The 19985-nt window shown below is 40.8% G+C and overlaps 1 protein-coding gene and 1 long non-coding RNA gene across 11 annotated transcripts in view; both read right to left on the bottom strand.

The window, feature by feature from the left end:
* LOC109412265 (nuclear factor of activated T-cells 5) overlaps positions 1-19985 on the bottom strand; it is a 379626-nt gene that overhangs the window by 241381 nt on the left and 118260 nt on the right. The gene's annotated exons all lie outside the window — the stretch shown is intronic.
* Positions 624-19622, bottom strand: LOC134284831 (uncharacterized). Its single transcript, XR_009995959.1, has 2 exons — positions 4040-19622; positions 624-3979 (listed from the first exon to the last, which is right to left on the bottom strand). It is a non-coding gene; the product is annotated as an uncharacterized LOC134284831 (long non-coding RNA).

The raw sequence follows: 19985 nt of genomic DNA, 5'->3' as shown, positions 1-19985 counted from the left end.
TTTTCATCTGCTCATTATAACTAATATTTATATTCAATAGATTTTGATTCACTGATTCTTAATCTGACCTAAGAATTTCAGTAACACGTAAAATTTTTGAGAAAATACGGTTTTTCACAAAATTTTATATTTTCTATTTTCAATGAACTATTGTCTTTATAATTTTATTTTTTTTTATCTGCTCATCTTAAGGAATATAAATATTTATTAGATTTTCATATACTGACTCGGAATCTGACCTGAGAATTTCTGTAACACGTATTTCTTTTGAGAAAAACAGGGTTTTTTCACAAAATTTCATATTTTCATACAAAACAAAATCTTGTCTTGATAATTTTGAAATTTTCATCTGCTCATCATAACCAATAGTTATACTCAATAAATTTTGATCCTCTGATTCAGAATCTAACCTAAGAATTTCAATAAATAATAAATCCGTCGAAATAAACGGCACAAGAAGAAACAAACCTTGAGATAGAAATACGTAAGGTACACCGGGGCAAGTTGAAACAGGTGGGGCAAGATGAAACGCGAAGTTTTGAACATGATTACAACAATATTTGAAAAATTCCGCTTCACCAAAAGATCGTTTGATTCAAAATCTATATGTTATGACATTCAAATTGTTCATCATGATTAGATAATATCAAGTTAACTAGCTGTTTCAACTTACCCCGGTGTACCTTATCTGGCATAGGATGTCAACAGATAGGGCATCGGTTCCCTTATTAAGCATAGGGCGCCAATTTTCATCCTACAAAAGAAAGGATTGAAGCGCTGTTTGTTTTGTGTCTTATTTTTGTTTTTTTTTGTTGTTTTAAATGAGTACCCATGGTGGGCTGCAAAACGGTGAGTCGATAAAAGGAGAGCGTCCAACATAGCTCTGGTCCTTACAGGTTCCGGGTCATTTGGCCGAACGCCATTTGGCCGAATGCCGTTTGGCCGAACGCCATTTGGCCGAAAGGGTCATTTGGCCGAATGCCGTTTGGCCGAAAATAAATGATGAACTTAAGTGACCATGTCACTATTCCTCGCATAAGTATAACTCGAAAGAACAGCCTATGATTCCAAGAAGGAAAAATCTTTGATAAAATATTGATAGGTTCAACGCCAATTCATCCCTGAATACCAAAACTAGAAAGAATAGCCTATGATTAAAAGAAGGAAATATTTCTGATGATCATTATGGTAGTTGGAATGTCAGAAACTTCCTCTGAATTCTTTTGAACATAATTCGGCCAAACGGCCATTCGGCCAGATGGCATTCGGCCAAACGGCATTCGGCCAAACGGCGTTCGGCCAAATGGCCGGACACCGTCCTTACAAGTGCCTTGCCTACCTCATGCTTCCACGGATCAAGCGATGCCAAAGACCACCAGCTAAGAGTGGTGTGCTTAGCTGGTAGTGCAGCCTGGGCACTGTTGTCCTTCTGACTTCAGCTAGATTGAGGAGGTACGTCCCAAGCGTCTGTTCACCAAGGAGGTGCGGCTCAAACAGCGTCTGTGCTGGCATCCAGCGGCAGTGTATGAAATGCTGTATCGCGTCAGCTATACCTAAGGAGGCAGCCTCTTCAGTGCGATGTAGGCAGCGCGGTCCCGGTAAGGTAGCCTGCTGAAAACCTTCAAACACCAAGAGAAGCAAAAGTATAGCAAACGGATTGTTTCAACGGCAACAGACCCGGCAACGAATCAAGGACAACGATTGTAAAGTCGGATCTTGTAACGTGAGAACTTTGAATGAACTGCAGAATATTGGCGTTAATGTGGCAGCTATCCAAGAAAACACCAAAGCCGCGATAGAGCTAGCGAAAACACGAGGAGCCAAAGCCGTAGCCCGTCAGCGCTATTCGGCTCTCGAGAAGGAAGTGAAACGCTCATATAGACGGGACAAAAGCCACTAACACCGGCGACATCCGTCTCCTCTACGATGTTTCACGTCACCTTAGTGGGACTAAGATGAATGCTACGATGCCCGTGAAAGACAGTTATTGACCGACCCGGCTGATCAGTTGCAACGCTGGTTCGAGCACTTTGGACACCTTTTTCAAGTGTTGGTCACTCCATCAACACCTCAGCATGATCCGCCAAGGGTTCGACGCATTACCCGTGTCAACACCGAAGCTCCATCAGTGCAGGAGATAGAAACAGCCATCCGTAGCATGAAATCGAACAGGGCCCCAGGGGTCGATCGCATATCAGCTGAGATGCTCAAAGCTGACCCCGTAGTATCCGCACAACTAACTACTGCATCAATTGTTCTGCAACATATGGGAAACCGCGACATTTCCGGTCGACTGCATGCAAGGCGTCTTTAGTAAAGGTACCCAAAAAGGGTGACCTGACTGTATCCGATAATTGGCGGGGCATCATGTTGCTGTGTATCGCTCTCAAAGTCCATTGCAAAGTGATCCTTAACCGGATACAGGAGAAGATTGACGCAACTCTCCGACGGCAGCAAGCAGGATTCCGTGCCGGACGATCCTGTGTGGACCATATTGTCATGAATTCCAAGAGTCTCTCTGCCTGGTGTTCATCGATTACGGAAAAGCTTTCGACCGTCTCTCAATCACGAAAACGTGTGGGAAGCCCTCAGGCGCAAATCATCGGCCTCATTGAAGCACAGTACAGGGCATTTTCGTGCAGAGTAGTACTGCGCAACGGTGTGTCTTGTCCGATCCCATATCCGGGTCGTTGCTGGAGTGAGGCAAGGATGTATACAATCACCGCTACCGTTCCTCATCGTAATCGATGACGAGATCCTGGACTATCGACCGCAGAGAGCTTGGGGAAATCCTGGACGGAAACGGCTTCTCCGGTAAGCTCATTAGATTCACCAAAGCGACTATGAACGGTGTAAGAAACTGCCTAAGGGTCCCACAAGGGGACTTCGACAAGGTGCTGGACTCTCATGGCAGGCACAAAGATATTCTATGCACAACCCGACTAGAAGATTCTTACTATAATATAACATAATTATAACAAACCTTGATATGTATAACTCATTGTGATATAATCATGTTTAACATCATTGGTGCTTAAAAATATTATAACTCAATTGTATCATATTATGTTACAATGTTGTTCAATAACTCATTGTGAAATAATTTAGTTCTGATTCTTAGACATTCATTGGCGTAGCTAGAGGGGGGCCTGGGGGCCAGGATTCTTACAGGAAACGCCTATGGTAAAATAAATTTGATAGGAAACTTTGTATTCATGCATATTCTGCAGCAATACCTGAGGGAATTTCTCGAGAAATCCCTAGTAGAATTTCTGCAGTTATGTCTGGAGTAAACCCAGTAAGAATCCCTGGAGGAATTTAAGAAAGTATACCTGGAGGAATCCCTGGTTGAATTCCTGGAGGAATCTTTGGAGAAATCCCTGGAGCAATGTCTGAAAAAAAAAATTTGAACGTGAGAAAACTCGGCAAGAATTCCTAGACATATTTTTGGAGGAATCCATGGACGAGTTAATGTAGAAATCCCTGAAGTAATTCCCAGAGGAATCCCTGAGGAAATCCTGGAGGAACTTCTGGACAAATTCTTGATGGAACCCCAGAAGAACTCCCTGGCGGAATCCCCGAAGAAATTCCTGGAGGAGCTCTTTGAGGAATCCCTGGAGGAATTTTTCAAGAATTATTCCTTGGATTTCCTGGAGACATCCCTGGAGAAATTCCTGGTGGAATCTCTAGAGGATTCCTGGGAGGGACCTCTGGAAGAATTCCCGGAACACTCCCTAGATGAATTCTGAATTCCTGAAAAAAATCCCAGGAGGAATCCCTGGAGAATTCCAAGAGAAATTCCTGGAAGAATTCCTGGAGCAAACCCTAGACAAAATCCTGAAGGAATCCCTGGATGAATTCTTGGAGGACTCCATAGACGAATTCTGGAAGGAAATCCTGGAGAAACTTCTGAAGGACCCTCTTGAGAAATTCCTGGAGGAATTACTTGAGGAATCTCTTAAGCAATTTCTGGAGGACCCTCTTGAGAAATTCCTGGAGGAATTACTTGAGGAATCTCTTAAGCAATTTCTGGAGGAACCTCAGGAGAAATGCCTGGCGGAGCTTCTGGACAAATTCCTGGCGGAATCTCAGGAGGAATTTCCTGAAATTCCTGGATGAATTCCTGGGGGAAACCCTGGTAGAATTCCCGGAGGAATCCCTGTAAAAAATCCTGAAGAAATTCCTAAACGAATTTATTCAGGAATCCCTGGAGGACTGCTTTTAGAAATTCCTGGGGGAGTTGCTATAGGAGCTTCTGAAGGAATTCCTGTTTCAATTTCTGGAGGAATTCCTGAAGAAATTCGGGTAATTCGTGAAGGTAGTATTGGTGGAATTCCTGGATGAGTCCCTGGCAAAATGCCTGGATGAAATCCTGGAGGAATGCCTGGATAAATTCCGGGAGAAATTCCAGGGGTAATTCCTGGTTGAATTCTTGAAGGTATTTCTGAAGGAGTCCTTGAATGAAATCCTGGAGAAAAGCCTGGATGAATCTCTGGAGGAACTCCAGGAGGAATGCCTGGAGGTATTCCTAAAAGAATACCTGGAGCAATTCCAGGAGCAATCCCTAGAGGATTCCCTAGGAGAATTCCTGAAGGAATGCCTGGAGGTATTCTTGGTGGAATTCCTGGAGGGGTTCTTAGAGAAATGCCTCGATGGAGTCTGTTACAAAAATAAAAGAAAATATATTATTACAAAGGATTAACACATCACGAACACATAGAACCTTACAAATGCACAAATTAGGAACATCACAAATTGAAGCAGCACAACACGTAACATAAATGTGCCCTGTTATCCAGATGGATAACTCCTTCCGATCACAGGATGACGAGGTTTCATTTATTGGTTTGGGTCCATCAGTCATCCTGGAATTGTATTTTAGTTGGCATCCTGCCTTTTAGTTCACAGCATTTGTTGCTGTGTTCAACGCTTGGTTTTGTCTAGGAAAACTAATCCTAATCGGGGTTCGATACTTGAGATCAACAACTTGAAGTCCGTGGCAGGGAAAGGTTTACATCTCTAGTACTTGACCGCTGCCAGAAATGGCCTGAAAGTTGGCAATCAATATTGGATTGCATTTCATGTACCTCTATTCTGTCAGAACCCTATAAATGTGTATTAAAACTCGAGGAATATTTACAAGTTAAAATATAACATATAACACAAAGAACGTACGAATATAAAATTTATAACACATTTAACAATTATTCTGTCTTATAATTGTAACAAAAATTTATACCCGTAACAAATCCTGGAGGATTGGCTGGAGAAATACCTTGAATAATTCCTAGACAAACTCCGGGAGGAATTCCTGGTGCAATTCTTTAAGGTTTTCCTGGAGTGATGAGTGAATTAAATCCTGGAAGAATGCCTGGATGAATCCCTATAGAAATCCTTGGAGGAAATCCAGAATGGTTTTCCTAAAAGAATTCATGGAGGAATTCCTAGAGCAATCCCTAGAGGATTCCCTAGAGAAATTCCTGAAAGAACCCCTGGAGACATGCCTGTAAGAATTCCTGGAGGATTTTCTAGAAATTTCTTGAGAAATCTCCAGAGGAATTCCTGTAGGAATCCCTGCATAGATTTCATGTGGAATGCTTGGAGGAATCCTTAGAGAAATCCCTGGAAAAAATCCGGATGATTTTCTCGAAGAATCACCGAAGAACTTTCAGGAAGAATCACTGGACAAATTTCTGGAAGAATCCCTGAAAGAATTCTTGGAAGAATTCCTGGAGGAATCTCTGGTGGAATCTGGAAGAATTGCTTGAGGTATCTCTAGAGAAGTTTCTGCAGGAATTCCTTGAGAAATCCTTGTAGGAATCTCAGGAGGGATTTCAGAAAGTATACCTGGAGGAATCTCTGGATAAATTCCTGCAGGAATCATTAGAGCAGTTATGGGAGAAATCCCTGGAGAAATTTCTGAAGGAATCGCTAGAGGAATCCCGGCCGGGAGGAATTCCTGGAGAAATCGCTGAAGCCATTTCTAGAAGATTCCCTGGAGGAATTCCTGGAGGAATCTCTAGAGTAATTCTTGGATTTCTGAAGGATTAATTGGAGGATTTCCTGGAGGCATCCCTGGAGAAGTTTTTGGTGGAATCTCCAGAGGATTTCTAGGAGGGACCTCTGGAAGAATTCCCGGAGCAATCTCTAGATCCGTGGTGACCAAAGTGCGGCCCGCGGACCGCATGTGATGTCTGGATCTCTATGTTTTGGTAGAATTCTCTGTAATGTTTCTTCTGGAAGATGGTCTACTCCCGGAGTAATGAAGAATAACTGCTAGAATGTTTGGCAAATAAATATAAATGTTGTGATAATAGCTGTTGAAAAAATAGGCCTGAGGATCACTGCCCTAGATAAATTTCTAGATAAGTCTTCTTCCCCACTGGGACTTGGCCTGTCTCGCTTCAACTTAGTGTTCTTTGAGCACTTCCACAGTTATTAATTGAAAGGCTTTCTTTGCCAGCCATTGCATGAATTTGTATATTGTGAGGCAAGTACAATGATACACTATGCCCAGGGAGTCGAGAAAATTTTCCCGACCGGAACGGGAATCGAACCCGCCGTCTCCGGATTGGCGATCCATAGCCTTAACCACTAGGCAAACTGGAGACCCCAGATAAGTCTCTGGAAGAAATTCCTGGCGGAAATCCTACAGCAGTACCTGGAGGAATCCCTGGAGTAATTTCTGAAGAAACCACTTGAGAAATTCCTGAAGGAATCCTTAGAGAAATTTCTGGAGGAATTCTTAGAAGAATTCCTGGCGGAATCCCATGAGGAATTCTTGGGGTAATTCCGTGGAACTATACCTGGAAAAAATCCTGGAGTAATCTCGAGAGGAAGTCCTGGAGAAATTTCTGGACAAATTCCTAAAGGAGTTCCCTGAGGAATCATCGGAGGTATTCCTGGAGGAATCTCGGGAAGTATCTTTAGAGGAATCCTCGAAGGAATTCCTGGTAAATTCCTGGAAGAATTCCTAGTGGAATTTCTGGAAGAATCCGTGAAATGATTCCTATATGAATCTCTGCAGGAATCCCTGGAGGAGAAGTTCCTGGATAAATTCCTGTAGGAACCCCTGGAAGAATTCTCGCATGAATCTCTTGAAAAATTCGTAAAGGGATTCTTGAAAAAATCCAAAGGAATTCCTGGATCAATTTCCAAAGGAATTCCTGGATCAATTTCTGGAAGAATTCCTGAAGGTATTCTTGGTTGAATCTCTGGAAAAGGCCTGGCTGAGATCCTGGAGGAATACCTGGAGCAATAATAATTCCACATTCCGAGAGGAGTTCTTGGGAGAATTTCTGAAGGAATTCCTGAAGGATTTCATGGAGAAATTGCCGCAGTAAATTCTGAAGGAATCCCTGGATCAATTCCTGGGGAAATTCCTGGAGGAATTCTTAAAGGTATTCCTGGAGGAAGCAGTGAATGAAAACCTGGAAGTCTCTAGAGTAATTTCTATAAAAATCCTTGGAGGAACTCCAGAAGGAATACCTCTCCTAAAAGAATTCATGGAGGAATTCCAAAAGCAATTCCTAGAGGTTTCCCTAGAGGAGTTCCTGAAGGAATGCCTCGAGGAACCCCGGGAGAATTTGCCGGAGATATGCCTGTAAGAATTCCTGGTGGAATCTCTAGGGGAATTCCTTGAGAAATCTCCAGAGGAATTCCCGGATGAATCTCTGGAGGAATTCCTAGGGGAATCTCTACAGGAATTTATGGACGAATCCCTGCAGGAATTCTCAGAGGAATCCAGGAACAATTCATGAAAGAAATTTTGGAGGATTTCCTTGGGAAATTTCTGGAGGAATCCCAGGACAAATTCCTGAAGAACTCCAAGGATCAATTTCTGAGGTAATTCCAGGTGTTTGTACTGAAGAAATCGCTTGAAATTCTTGAGGAAATCCTGCAGGAATCCTTGAAAGAATACGTATTATAGGAACTCTTGGTGGAATTGCTGCAGAAGTTCTGGAAGAGATTCCGGGAGGAATCTCGGAATCAATCACAAGAGGAATTCCTAAGGGAATCTCTAAACAGTTCCTGGAGGAAGTCTTGGGTTAACTCTTGGAGGAGTTTCTGAAAGCATTCCAGGAGGAATTACAGAAGGAATCCCAAGAAGAGTTCCTGGAAGTATTTTAAAACAATCCCGGAAGTTGTTCTTGAAAGAATCACAGGAAGAATTCCCGGGCGAATCGCTGGATGAAATCTTGGAGGAATGTCGGAAGCAATCCTTAGGGAATCTCAGGAGAGGTAGAATTCCTAGTTTGAATCCCTAGATGAAAAAGTATTGAAGGAATAATTGGATGGACTCTTAAAGGAATTTTTGAACGAAATTTCGAAGCAATTCCTGGATTAAATTTTGAATAATCTCTAGTATAATTTTCTGAATGAATTTCTGAAAGACAATCCTGCAGAAATACTTCGAATAATTCCAAACGGAATTATTGGAGCAATCTCAAGTGGAATTCTGGAAGGAATATATGGAGAAATCCCTGAAAAAGTACCTTAACCCTCTACAGGAAACCTTAAAATATGGTTCATTTCGAAAACCTGGGGTCCATTTGGACCCCAAATTCGTTCTTCTGGATCGCATGATCCTGATTTATTAGAATACCGGTATCTTCAGTAAAGTTGTTGGGTTGGCCAAGGACTTACAGATGCTGGACCGTTTAATTCGGAATTTCATATATATAGGTGGCGCTAGTGAGCATGTAAGTATTCAGTATTTGAGCACATATATATCAAGATCCTACCACATAGAATTTTGGTGTCTTCAGCACATTTGTTTATTAGTTACATTGTTTACTCATGGTGGACCGTTTGTTTGAAAATTTCACACATAGATGGCGCTACTGAGCGTGCAAATTTTATACTAATATATCTCAGGATTCTGATCGCCTAGAATGATGGTATCTTCGGCAAAGTTGTTGAGTTGCTCAAGGACTGACAGATGCTGGTCCGTTTGATTCTGAACTTCACACTTAGGTGGCGCTAGTGAGCATGTAAGTATTAAGTATATGATCACATTTATATCAAGATCCTGACCACATAGAAATTTGGTGTCTTTGGCAAAGTAGTTTATAGGGTCAAGTGTTTACTAATGACGGACCGTTTGTTTGAAAATTTCACACATAGATGGCGCAACTAATCGTGCAAATTTTATATTTTATATCTCAGGATCTTGAGCACCTAGAAAGATGATATCTCCGGCATAGTTGTTGGGTACGTCAAGGACTTACAGGTGATGCAGCGTTTGATTTGGAACTCCACGTAAAGGTGGCGTTACTGAGCACGCATATTTCATATATCTCATATATATGGCGGGATTCTGATCACTTAGAAAGATGGAGTCTTCGGAAAAGTTGTTGCCTAGACCAAGTACTTACTGACCATTGCACTAAGGGCCAGAATCACAATCTAGCGGAACTAAATTAATTACTCCAAAACGAAGCATTTCCGACACATGGTGTCTTCGACAAAGTTTTTTTCCGTCAGCAGGGGCATCTATTACTTAGAACGTAATAGTTCGCAACTCGTCCGCATAGGTGGCGCCACCATCTAACTTCTTTGTTTTACGTCCTAGAGACTTGGCGTCTTCAGCAAAGTTGTTTATTTTGGCAAAATAAACAACTCTTTCTTAGACGTCAAAATTCCACAGCCTACTGTTTTCGAGTTATTTAAAAAATAAAAACCAATCAATGAAAAAACAGTTTTTAAGCTTATTTTGACATTTTTACTAGAACCCACGTGAGTTTAATTTTTTTCCTAATGCATGTGTGTCAAACCAAACACATTGTATGGGAATATGTTGAATATTATCATTAAAAACTCAGAATAAAAATACAAATTCGTAAAAATAGTGTGAATTTCAAGCCTCAATATCTCACAAAGCGCAAAAAATCGCAACTTCAAATTTTCAGCAAATACGAAGCAATACTAGGTGAACATACTGTAAAAGATTGGAGAGGTATTTTTTGGTGTTTTTGAGATAATAGCTTTTTAGTAACAGTATAAATATAAGTAGTATCAGCATGTAACTTTTTACTGTTACACATTAGAGAGTTCATGTCTTCGAAAAAGTTGTTCATTTTGACTAAATAAACAACTCTTTCCTAGACGTCAAAATTCCATGGCCTACTGTTTTCGAATTATTGCATATAAATTAGATTATATTGAGAAAAAATGACAATTAAACACATTTTGATGCCATAGTATGAACTATTTTTATTGTTTTTACTTTTACGATACATAGTAGGTCATGAACATGTCAGTTTCGTGGAGCTACAGTTTCACAATCTTCGACCAACGTCCTTTCCATCCAGGAACAGATCCACGAGCTTTTGACAAGATATTTCGCGCTCTAAAATTTAAAAAGGTTGACAAAATTGGTTAAACTTTAAACATTTTGAAAAAGACATGCCAAAAATTAAAAGATATCTTGACCTATGCTGAAATAGTTAACTGACATTTGCTTGACCTACTATGTATCGTAAAAGTAAAAACAATAAAAAAAGTTCATAGTATTGCATCAAAATGTGTTTTAATATAAGTTTTTATCAATACAATTTAGGTTATATACAATATTTCGAAAACAGTAGGCCGTGGAATTTTGACGTCTAAGAAAGAGTTGTTTATTTAGTCAAAATGAACAACTTTTTTGAAGACATGAACTCTCTAATGTGTAGCAGTAAAAAGTTACATGCTGGCACTACTTATATTAATACTGTTACTAAAAAGCTATTATCTCAAAAACACCAAAAAATACCTCTCCAAATTTTTGGCAGTATGGTCACCTAGTATTGCTTCGTATTTGCTGAAAATTTGAAGTTGCGATTTTTTGCGCTTTGTGAGATATTAAGGCTTGAAATTTACACTATTTTTTTAAATTTGTATTTTTATTTTGAGTTTTTAATGATAATATTCAACATATTCCCATACAATGTGTTTGGTTTGACACACATGCATTAGGAAAAAAATTAAACTCACAAGGTTTCAAGTAAAAATGTCAAAATAAGCTTAAAAACCTATTTTTTTCATTGATTGGTTTATATTTTTTAAATAACTCGAAAACAGTAGGCTGTGGAATTTTGACGTCTGAGAAAGAGTTGTTTATTTTTCCAAAATAAACAACTTTGCCGAAGGAACCAAGTCTCTAGGACGTAAAACAAAGAAGTTAGATGGTGGCGCCACCTATGTGGACGAGTTGCGAACTATTACGTTCTAAGCAATAGATGCCCCTGCTGATGTCAAACAACTTTGCCGAAGACACCATGTATCAGAAATGCTTCGTTTTGGAGTAATTAATTTAGTTCCGCTAGATTGCGATTCTGGCCCTTAGTGCATTGGCCGTTAAATTTGTAAATTCGCCATACGTAGATGGCATTGGTCAGCATGCAAATTGTATATGTCATATATTTCAGGATTCTGAGCTCAAAGAAACAATGTTGTTGGGTAGATCAACGACTTACAGTTAATCGACCGTATAATTCGGAACTCCACATGTAGATGGCGGTACCGAGCATGCAAATTAAACATCTCATTTATCTCAGGATTCATTGTCATAACTTTCAGGTTTACCCATTTTGTTGAACAAGCTACTTTTTTGCGTCGTGGCTCACGCTGTACAACATAGTGACAATGAGTACAATTTATATGTGGATATATGTTTGTTCTACTTACATGACAAACTTGTGGCCGTGCGGATAGCATCGTTAAACATACTCGATGGTGTGGCATACTGTTTGAGCAAGAGAGAGAGTAGCACTGGAAATCGTAGTGGATTGGAAATTCTACCACTAGGCGTGGCTAGAGTGAAAACAAATTTTAAATTTTACAAATCTCAGGATCCTGATTATTTAGAAATATGGTATCTTCGGCAAAGCTGTTAAGAAGATCAAGGTGAATTATTATTTGGTTCGAGTTTCTGTCATTAGGTGGCGCTAGTAGCAAATTTACAAAAACATAGAAATTTTAATTATTAGCCAGAAAATTTTAAACAAGCCATAACTTCTTATTAAATGCACCAAATTTTGACTGCAAGATCCCCAACTAGTTAGCTATAATTGGTACAAATTTTGGCTGGATTGGTTAACTCTACTTGAAGTTGAAGTGTTTCTAGTAAAATTCTTCTAATTTCACTGCAGTCCAATAAACTACTATATCTTAGGGGTAAGTAAACCAAATTTAATGAAATTTTGAAAATGTATGACTAATAAATTGGTCTTTGTTTACCATTTGACTTGACTCAAATTTGTCTGAAGAGGAAAAAGTTACAGCTTGTTGAATACATTTTTAGAAATTTTAATCATTTGCAACCTATTTGTAACTAAATTTGTAATTAGCACCGCCTAGAGATGAAATTTTGCATCATCAAACTGTAAGCTCTTAACTTACCAAACAGTTTTGCCGTGGAAACCATCTTTCTAAGTAACCAGCGGCTCTTTATAGGCTCTTTAGCGCCACCTATTAGTGAAATTTCGAATCAAACGGCCCATCAACTGTTAGTCCTCGACCAGCTAACAGTATTGCCGAGCACACCAACACTCCAAGTAATTAAAACCCTGAGATATATGGTTGAGAAATTGTGTTATTGTTGTGTCTGTTTGTCTCTGATATCACAAGATGTGATGTCTCTTAGCTTTTTTTGGGATCCACTGGTATGCGTTTGGCTCATCGAAATATTTGAACAGCCCCCTGTGAACACTCTGCCTGTGCACTGAGTGGTGTTTTTTTTTCTGAGTGCGCGCAGACATTGTGCACTGGGATTATGACTTGCAGGCTCTTGTGCTATATGAGATACAAATTACATGCTAACTGACGCCACCTATGAGCGAAATTCAGAGTAAAATGACTCATCATTTATAAGTTCTTGCAACTTATTTGCAGAATCTTCAATTTTACTAAATAATCTGAGTCCTTGTATGCTCACTAGCGTCATCTAATGACAGAGGTTCGAATCAAACGGTCCATTATCTGTAAATTCTTGACTTACCAAACATCTTTGCTAAAGCTAAGTTTCCTGTTGCCAAGTAGAGCGCTCAAGTAAAATATCACCTTTTTCCGTAAGTAATTTTGACATTTGTTTAACTGACAGCATTTTAACGAAACGATGCTGTAAGAAGGATGTGAAGAAAAGGGCACCAGGTTGTTTACGATTTGGACTCATAGAAATTTCGTTCGTTTCGTCAGGAAATGTTCTTGGAAATGTTATTGAAATTGAAATGTACTTTTTCGCGCGCGTGTTTGAAAACTGATTCAATATAAAACTTTTGGATGGGCTTCTGGGGAAAATCCAGATAGTGAGATTCCAACGGAGTTGTGAAGCTTTCCAAGGAAAATACTGATGAGAAACATTGCGCTGGGATTCTGGGGGAACTTTTAATTGTATTACTATCTGGGCAATCCTTCCAGCAGCAACTTCTTCCGGGATTCTTCCAGAAGCTCCTTCTAGATCTCCTCTAGGAGTAAACTGTTGGGTTCCTCTTATAGTTTCTTCTGGTATTTCTCCAGGATTTTCTTTTAAGATTACACCAGGAGTGGCATCAGGGAGATCAGGTATCCATTCAAGAATTCCTCCTGAGATTTCTCTAATAATTTCTCCAAAGATTCCTCCGGAGATTTCTGCAGTATTATTTCGGAAATTCCTCGGGGAAAACCTTCCGGAGATTCCTCCAGAAATTGCTCCGGAGATTCTTCCAAGAATTCCTCCGGAGGTTTCTTCGGAGATTACTCCAGAAATTCCTCCCAGAATTCCTCCGGAGATTCCTCCAGGAATTCCTCCGAGGATTCCTCCAGGAGTTTCTCCGAGGATTCTTCCACGAATTCCCCCGAGGATTCCTCGGAAGAATTTCCGGGAGAATTCCTGAAGAAATCTACGAAGGAATTCTTGAAGGTATCACCAAAGAAATTACTGCAGCAATCTTTGAGGGAATTCCTGTAGGAATCTCCGGAGGCATTCCTGAAGGAATCTCCGGATCAATTCCTGGAACCTGCAGGAACCTGTGGAGAAATTTCTGGAGAAATCTCCGGAGATATTTCTGGAAGTATCCCCGGAGAAATTCCTTGAGGAATCTCAGGAGGAATCTCCGAAGAAATTACTGCAGGAATCTTTGAGAGAATCTCCGGAAGAATTTGCGAAGAAGTTTCCGGAGGAATCTCCAGAGGAATGATTGGAAACATCTCAGATGGAATTCCTAGAGGAATCTCCGGAGGAATTCCTAGAGGAATCTCCGGAAGAATTCCTGGAGGAATCTCCAGAGGAATTTCTGGAGGAATCTCCGGAAGAATTTCTGAAGGAATCTCCGGAAGAATTTCTGATGGAATCTCCTACAAGAATTCACGGGGAACTCCTGAATATTCTCCCGACAAACACCTGAAGGAATTAACGAAAACTTCTGGAGGCAATCTTAGGGAACTCTCGGAAGTTTTATCGGGGATTTCCTGGAAAAACCTAATAATTTCTGGATGATTTCCTGGGGAATCCCTGGAGGAGTTTCCGGAACACTCCTTGAGGAATTCCCGGGGAACTCTTGGAGGAATTTACGGGGAACTCCCTTGGGAATGACCGAGAAACTCCGGAGGAATCCCTGATAATCTTCTGGAGGAAGAACTGAAAGAGAACTTCTGGATGAATTCCCGTGAACTCAGATTCTCACACAATTCTTTTCTTCCAGGAAACAAACATATTCACCAAACTGAAGTTGTTTTGAAATTAACCGCAAGAAATCCGCGGTCATTGTGTTTTACCGCAGCGCCATACTTGCGGATTGGTCCATACCGCAGTGCTTCCGCATACCGTTGCCGGCCCCATTACGTTTTCCGCTTGAAACTAATGTTGTTTCTTGAGTTCTTTCCTTGTCAAATATTTGACCCTGTGTACTACAGGCCTAAGGCCTCTGTGTACTAACAGCTTAATGCACACTGATGTCTGCGGTGCGAAAGATGAAACAAAAAAGAAAGAGAAAGTCACTTTTACTCACGGAATAATACATCGACATATTATTCCGTACGGAAAATTAACAACATGACTGACAGCATCGCATGACACTGCCATCTGTTGGCAAATCTTTCTGGCTGCAAATTACTTATCAACTGCAAACGCTTAAGTAATTTTGATTGCAAAAGTTTTACGTGACCATTACTTGTCCTATCTTTTTACACAGTACTTACCAGGTGGAAACTAGCCATAAAGATAGTAGAAACGGTAAGAGAGTAATTCGGACCCTGGGATATTTGAAGTATAAAATTTACATACTCAGTGGCGCCACCTATGTGTGGATTTCCGAATCAAATTTTGTATCATCTGTAAGTTCTTGACCTATGAAACAACTTTACCGAACACACCATCTTTCTATGTGATTAGGATCTTGAGATATATGAGATGTAAAATTTGCATGCTCACTAGCGCCACCTATGTGTGGAGGTTCAAATCAAACGGCTTATTATATGTAAGTAATTGACAAACACAACAACTTTCTCGAAGGCGTCATCTTTCTAAGTGATAAGGATCCTGTGATATATGAGATACGAAATTTACATGCTCACTAGCACCACCTAGTGGTGGAATTTCGAATCAATCGGTCCATTATCTGTAAGCGCTCGACTTACTGAGCAACTTTCCCGAAAACGTGACGCTTCTACAAGCTCTAGATCTTCCGATAATTTCGTTTGAAGACATTATATTACTAAATTGTTTATGCCAAATAGCGCCATCTAGTGAGGAAATTTCGAATTAACCAATTCACCGCCAGATGGCGCATGACTTACCGAACAAATTTGCCGAAGACAGGAATATTCTAAAACATCGGAAGCAAAAGTTATAGTGAATTCAATTTGGGGTCCAAATGGACCCCAGGTATACAAAATCGCCCGGTTCAACTTTGACATGGAATAAAAATTAAAGTATGCCATGAAATCAACTTTATTTTTGATTAAATAATAAAACTAGGTCTTGTTTGAAGGTAAAGTCAATATGTTATACCCAACTTGTTTGCCATTACTCCAAAGTTGCCTGGGGTCCAAATGGACCCCAGGTATCCATTAGAGGGTTAAAGGATCTCTGGAGAAATTCCCGGAGGAAACCGCGAAGACAGCACTGGAACAATCACTGAAAGAAGCTCTTAAGATATCCCAGGATAAATCCCCGAAGATATGTCTGGTGGACTCCCTAGATGAACTCTTGGAGGAATATCTAGAGGAATCTATGATTGAATCACTGAAAAAATTCTGGAGGAATTGCTTATATAGTTCAGGGAAAATGGAATGCCTACCTTTTCCGCACTTTTCTGACAGTTGTTGGTACTGAACCTCAGTACCTACCGTCAATTCCCGAAACTTTTGAAATGTTAATAGGACCAGATATCTACGGTTGAGAAACACTGACGACCGCAATGAATGAACCCGAACCGCAACGAGATCGAGATGTTAACGACGGCGGTTCTGAAAAGCCGTCGCACACGCGGGGTTATCCGCGATGAGTTGGACTGGAGCTAGAGAGCTGGTATGGTGCTCTCAGAACGGGGTGGCGGCAATGGCGGCGTTGTAAAGATAGCGAACGAAACGTGTTTGGCACGTTTCGGCCCATATGCGACGAAGGAAAGATGATAAATCAAAAACGGGTACCGTTGCCGTCTCCGCTTGTGTTGGATTCCGGTCCGTAACGTTCCCTGTTTCAAATGATCGATAAATTATTTATAGTATTCTCCTAGTAGGTATTTATTTACTGAATCATTAGACGAGTTCTGATGGGCGCGAAGGGAGATTTCATTGACGTCAATAGGCCGGTTCGGTTCGGGCACAGGGCGTCGTATTAAGTAGATGGGCTAGGAGCGACCTTAAAATTGTATCCTGATTCCGGCGGGGGACAGAGAGCGATTAGACTCACGGGAGATTCCCGCCTGACAAATCAGACGATTGAGTTGAGTCAGTATCTGTTTGGAGACGCGACGATGATGGCAATCTCTTATGATGGAAAGCTTTCTGCATGCTAAGATAGGGTTTCAAACGAATTTCCCACGCATGGATTAACGCAAACGCTCTGGATAGATACGTATTCAAAGCGACATGAGGTTGATATTACCATAGTTAGTCATTTGTTCAGGCTTTCATTCGTCATCTAGACAAGCTTGGTGGTCTAGTGGCAACCGTTTCTGATGCGTATGCAGAAGTTCCTGGGTTCAATCCCCGGCCCGTCCTTTTCCTCCTACTTTGTATCTTTCTATCTACTTTCTCTGTATTCTCTTCTCTACATATACATCTCATGTATATACCTATGTTATTAGCCATCGCTAGAACTAGAAACGGATTAAAAAAATCCCAAATTAATCCACCTAGTGGTGATAGTGCCTTTCTCGTCGAATATGTTCTCACGATCTTCGTCGACGTAAGTCAAAGTGTTCCTGAATCCTGATATTTTTTAAGAAAAGCAAGCATTTTATCAAAGCCATCATAGAATTGAAAACTTATGATGGCACATAGTCCGATGTTATGTTCAAAGCATAAGCAGAGCTGAATAATATCAGACTTCTCAGTTGACTGCTTGAGCACTTTCGCTAGCACTGGAGACTGTTCAATATCAAGACGATACTAACAAGCAAAGACATGACTTTTTACACAATCACAGACCACTTTGCGGTCTTCGACAAAGTTTGTGAAAAAAGTTTTTCTGCACATTTAGGCTACATTTTATTGACCTTTGAAAAAAGAACGATAGTTAGTGAATATAGTGTAACGTCTTTTTGTCTGTGGGTTTAATTTGTCAAGATTTTGATCTCTTACACATTTTTATCGCTTGCATTGATTTTATTTACTTTCGTAGTTCTGGCGAAGCACCAAACGCTGGTTGTGCAACCATACCGGTAGTCTCTAATGTGGTATGAGCTTATTTTCTGGTTAACCGTTCCGCAGGTTATTAACCTTTGCTGTACTAACATACTTTTTGACACATCATTTTTACCTTCATTTTGCTCTAACTTAGTCATATCTAAACCGTTTTTAATTCTCTTGGCTCGGTTGGATCGGGATTTTTCCCTAGTTTTGACGGTCCAAGGATGGATTGGATTGACCAAGTGGTTCCGGAGATATTCCGGATTCCGTTGGGGTAATAGATTATCTTGAATCAGAGAACTCTAGAATTTGTGATCAGCTTGATGGATTTCGCATTATTTCTAGGCTATTTATCCTGCAAAAACTCGGTAAAATGTTTCGACAATATCCGGAAGCATTCATGAACTCTCTGGGAACCACCTGAACACGTTACAGATTCCACGCCCCCAGGGAAGTGGCCAATTACCGATCTGGGCTGAACCCTAACGTGCGACCTATCAAACTTCATGAATTTTCAGTGCCAGCTCTTTGGTGACCATTACAAGGATGACCCTTCTTTGTGGAACCACTTGGCCATGTTCCGGACTGATGGCCACGCCCCCGGGGAAGTGGCCAATTACAGACCTGAGCCAAACCCTAACGTGCGACCTATCAAAGTTCTTGAATTTTCAGTGCCAGCTCGTTGGTGATCATTACAAAGATGACCCTTCTTTGTGGAATCACTTGGCCATGTTCCGGACTGAAGACCACGCCCCCGGGGAAGTGGCCACTTACCAACATGAAACAAACCCTTGCATGCGACCTATCAAAGTTCATGAATTTTCAGTACCAGCTCATTGGTGACCATTACAAAGTTGACCTTTTTTGGTGGAACCATTTGGCCATGTTTCCGACTAGAGGCCATGCCCCCTGAGGCTACTAACCGACCTGAGCCAAACTTCATGAATTTTCAGTGCCAGCTCGTTGGTGATCGTTACAAGGATGACTTTTCTTTTCGGAACCACTTGACCATGTTCTGGACTAGGGGCCATGCCTTCAGGGAGGTGGCCACTCACCTACATGAAACAAACCCTAGTATGCGATCTAACAAACTTCTAGAATTTTCAGCGCCAGCATGTTGGTGACTATTACAAGTATAACTTTTCTATGTGAAACCACTTGGCCATATTCCTGAAGTTCGTTTAGGAATTCTTTTAGATGTTCCTTCAGAAATTACACTGGGGTTCGTTCCCGAAATCCTCTGGAATTTCTTTTAAAAATTTCACTGGAGGCCTCTTCAGTAATTCCTGTGGATGATGCTCCTGGAATTTCTCTGGAAGTTCTTTAAGTAATTCTTATGAAAGTTCCTTCAAGAATTACTGATGAACTTCCAGAGCAATTCCTGAAGAGACTTCCAGTGAAATTCCTGAAGGAACTTCCAGAGAAATCTTGAAGAATTCCTAAAGAAATTTCATGATCAATTCCTGAAGGGGTTGTCAGTGAAATATAAGAAGGAACATCCTGAAGAGTTCCTGAAGGAACTTTCAAAGAATAGAAAATAAAATCTAGGAGAACTCCCGAAGAAACTCCCTGATGAGTTTATGAAGGAATCCTCAGAGGAATTCCCGAAGAAAACTCCAGAGGAATTCCCGAAGGAAATTCAAGAGGAAATTCAAGAAGAATTCCCGAAGAAATATCCAGATAAATTGCCGAAGAAAACTCCAGAGGTATTCCTGTAGGAAATTCTATAAGAATTCCCGAAGGAAATTCCAGAGGAATTCCCTACGGACATTCCAGAGGAATTTCCGAAGGAAATTCCAGAGGAATTCCCGAAGGAAATTCCAGAGGAATTTCTCTGGAATTCCCGAAGGGAATTCCCCTGGAATTTCCTTCGGGAATTCCTCTGGAATTTCCTTCGGGAATTCCTCTGGAATTTCCTTCGGGAATTCCTCTGGAATTTCCTTCGGGAATTCCTCTGGAATTTCCTTCGGGAATTCCTCTGGAATTTCCTTCGGGAATTCCTCTGGTATTTCCTTCGGGAATTCCTCTGGAATTTCCTTCGGGAATTCCTCTGGTATTTCCTTCGGGAATTCCTCTGGAATTTCCTTCGGGAATTCCTCTGGAATTTCCTTCGGGAATTCCTCTGGAATTTCCTTCGGGAATTCCTCTGGAATTTCCTTCGGGAATTCCTC

This window comes from Aedes albopictus, chromosome 1 (genome assembly GCF_035046485.1).
Source record: "Aedes albopictus strain Foshan chromosome 1, AalbF5, whole genome shotgun sequence".
Classification (NCBI taxonomy): domain Eukaryota; kingdom Metazoa; phylum Arthropoda; class Insecta; order Diptera; family Culicidae; genus Aedes; species Aedes albopictus.
Note: the sequence above shows the minus strand (reverse complement) of the source record. Positions and strands in the feature narration are given on the sequence as shown.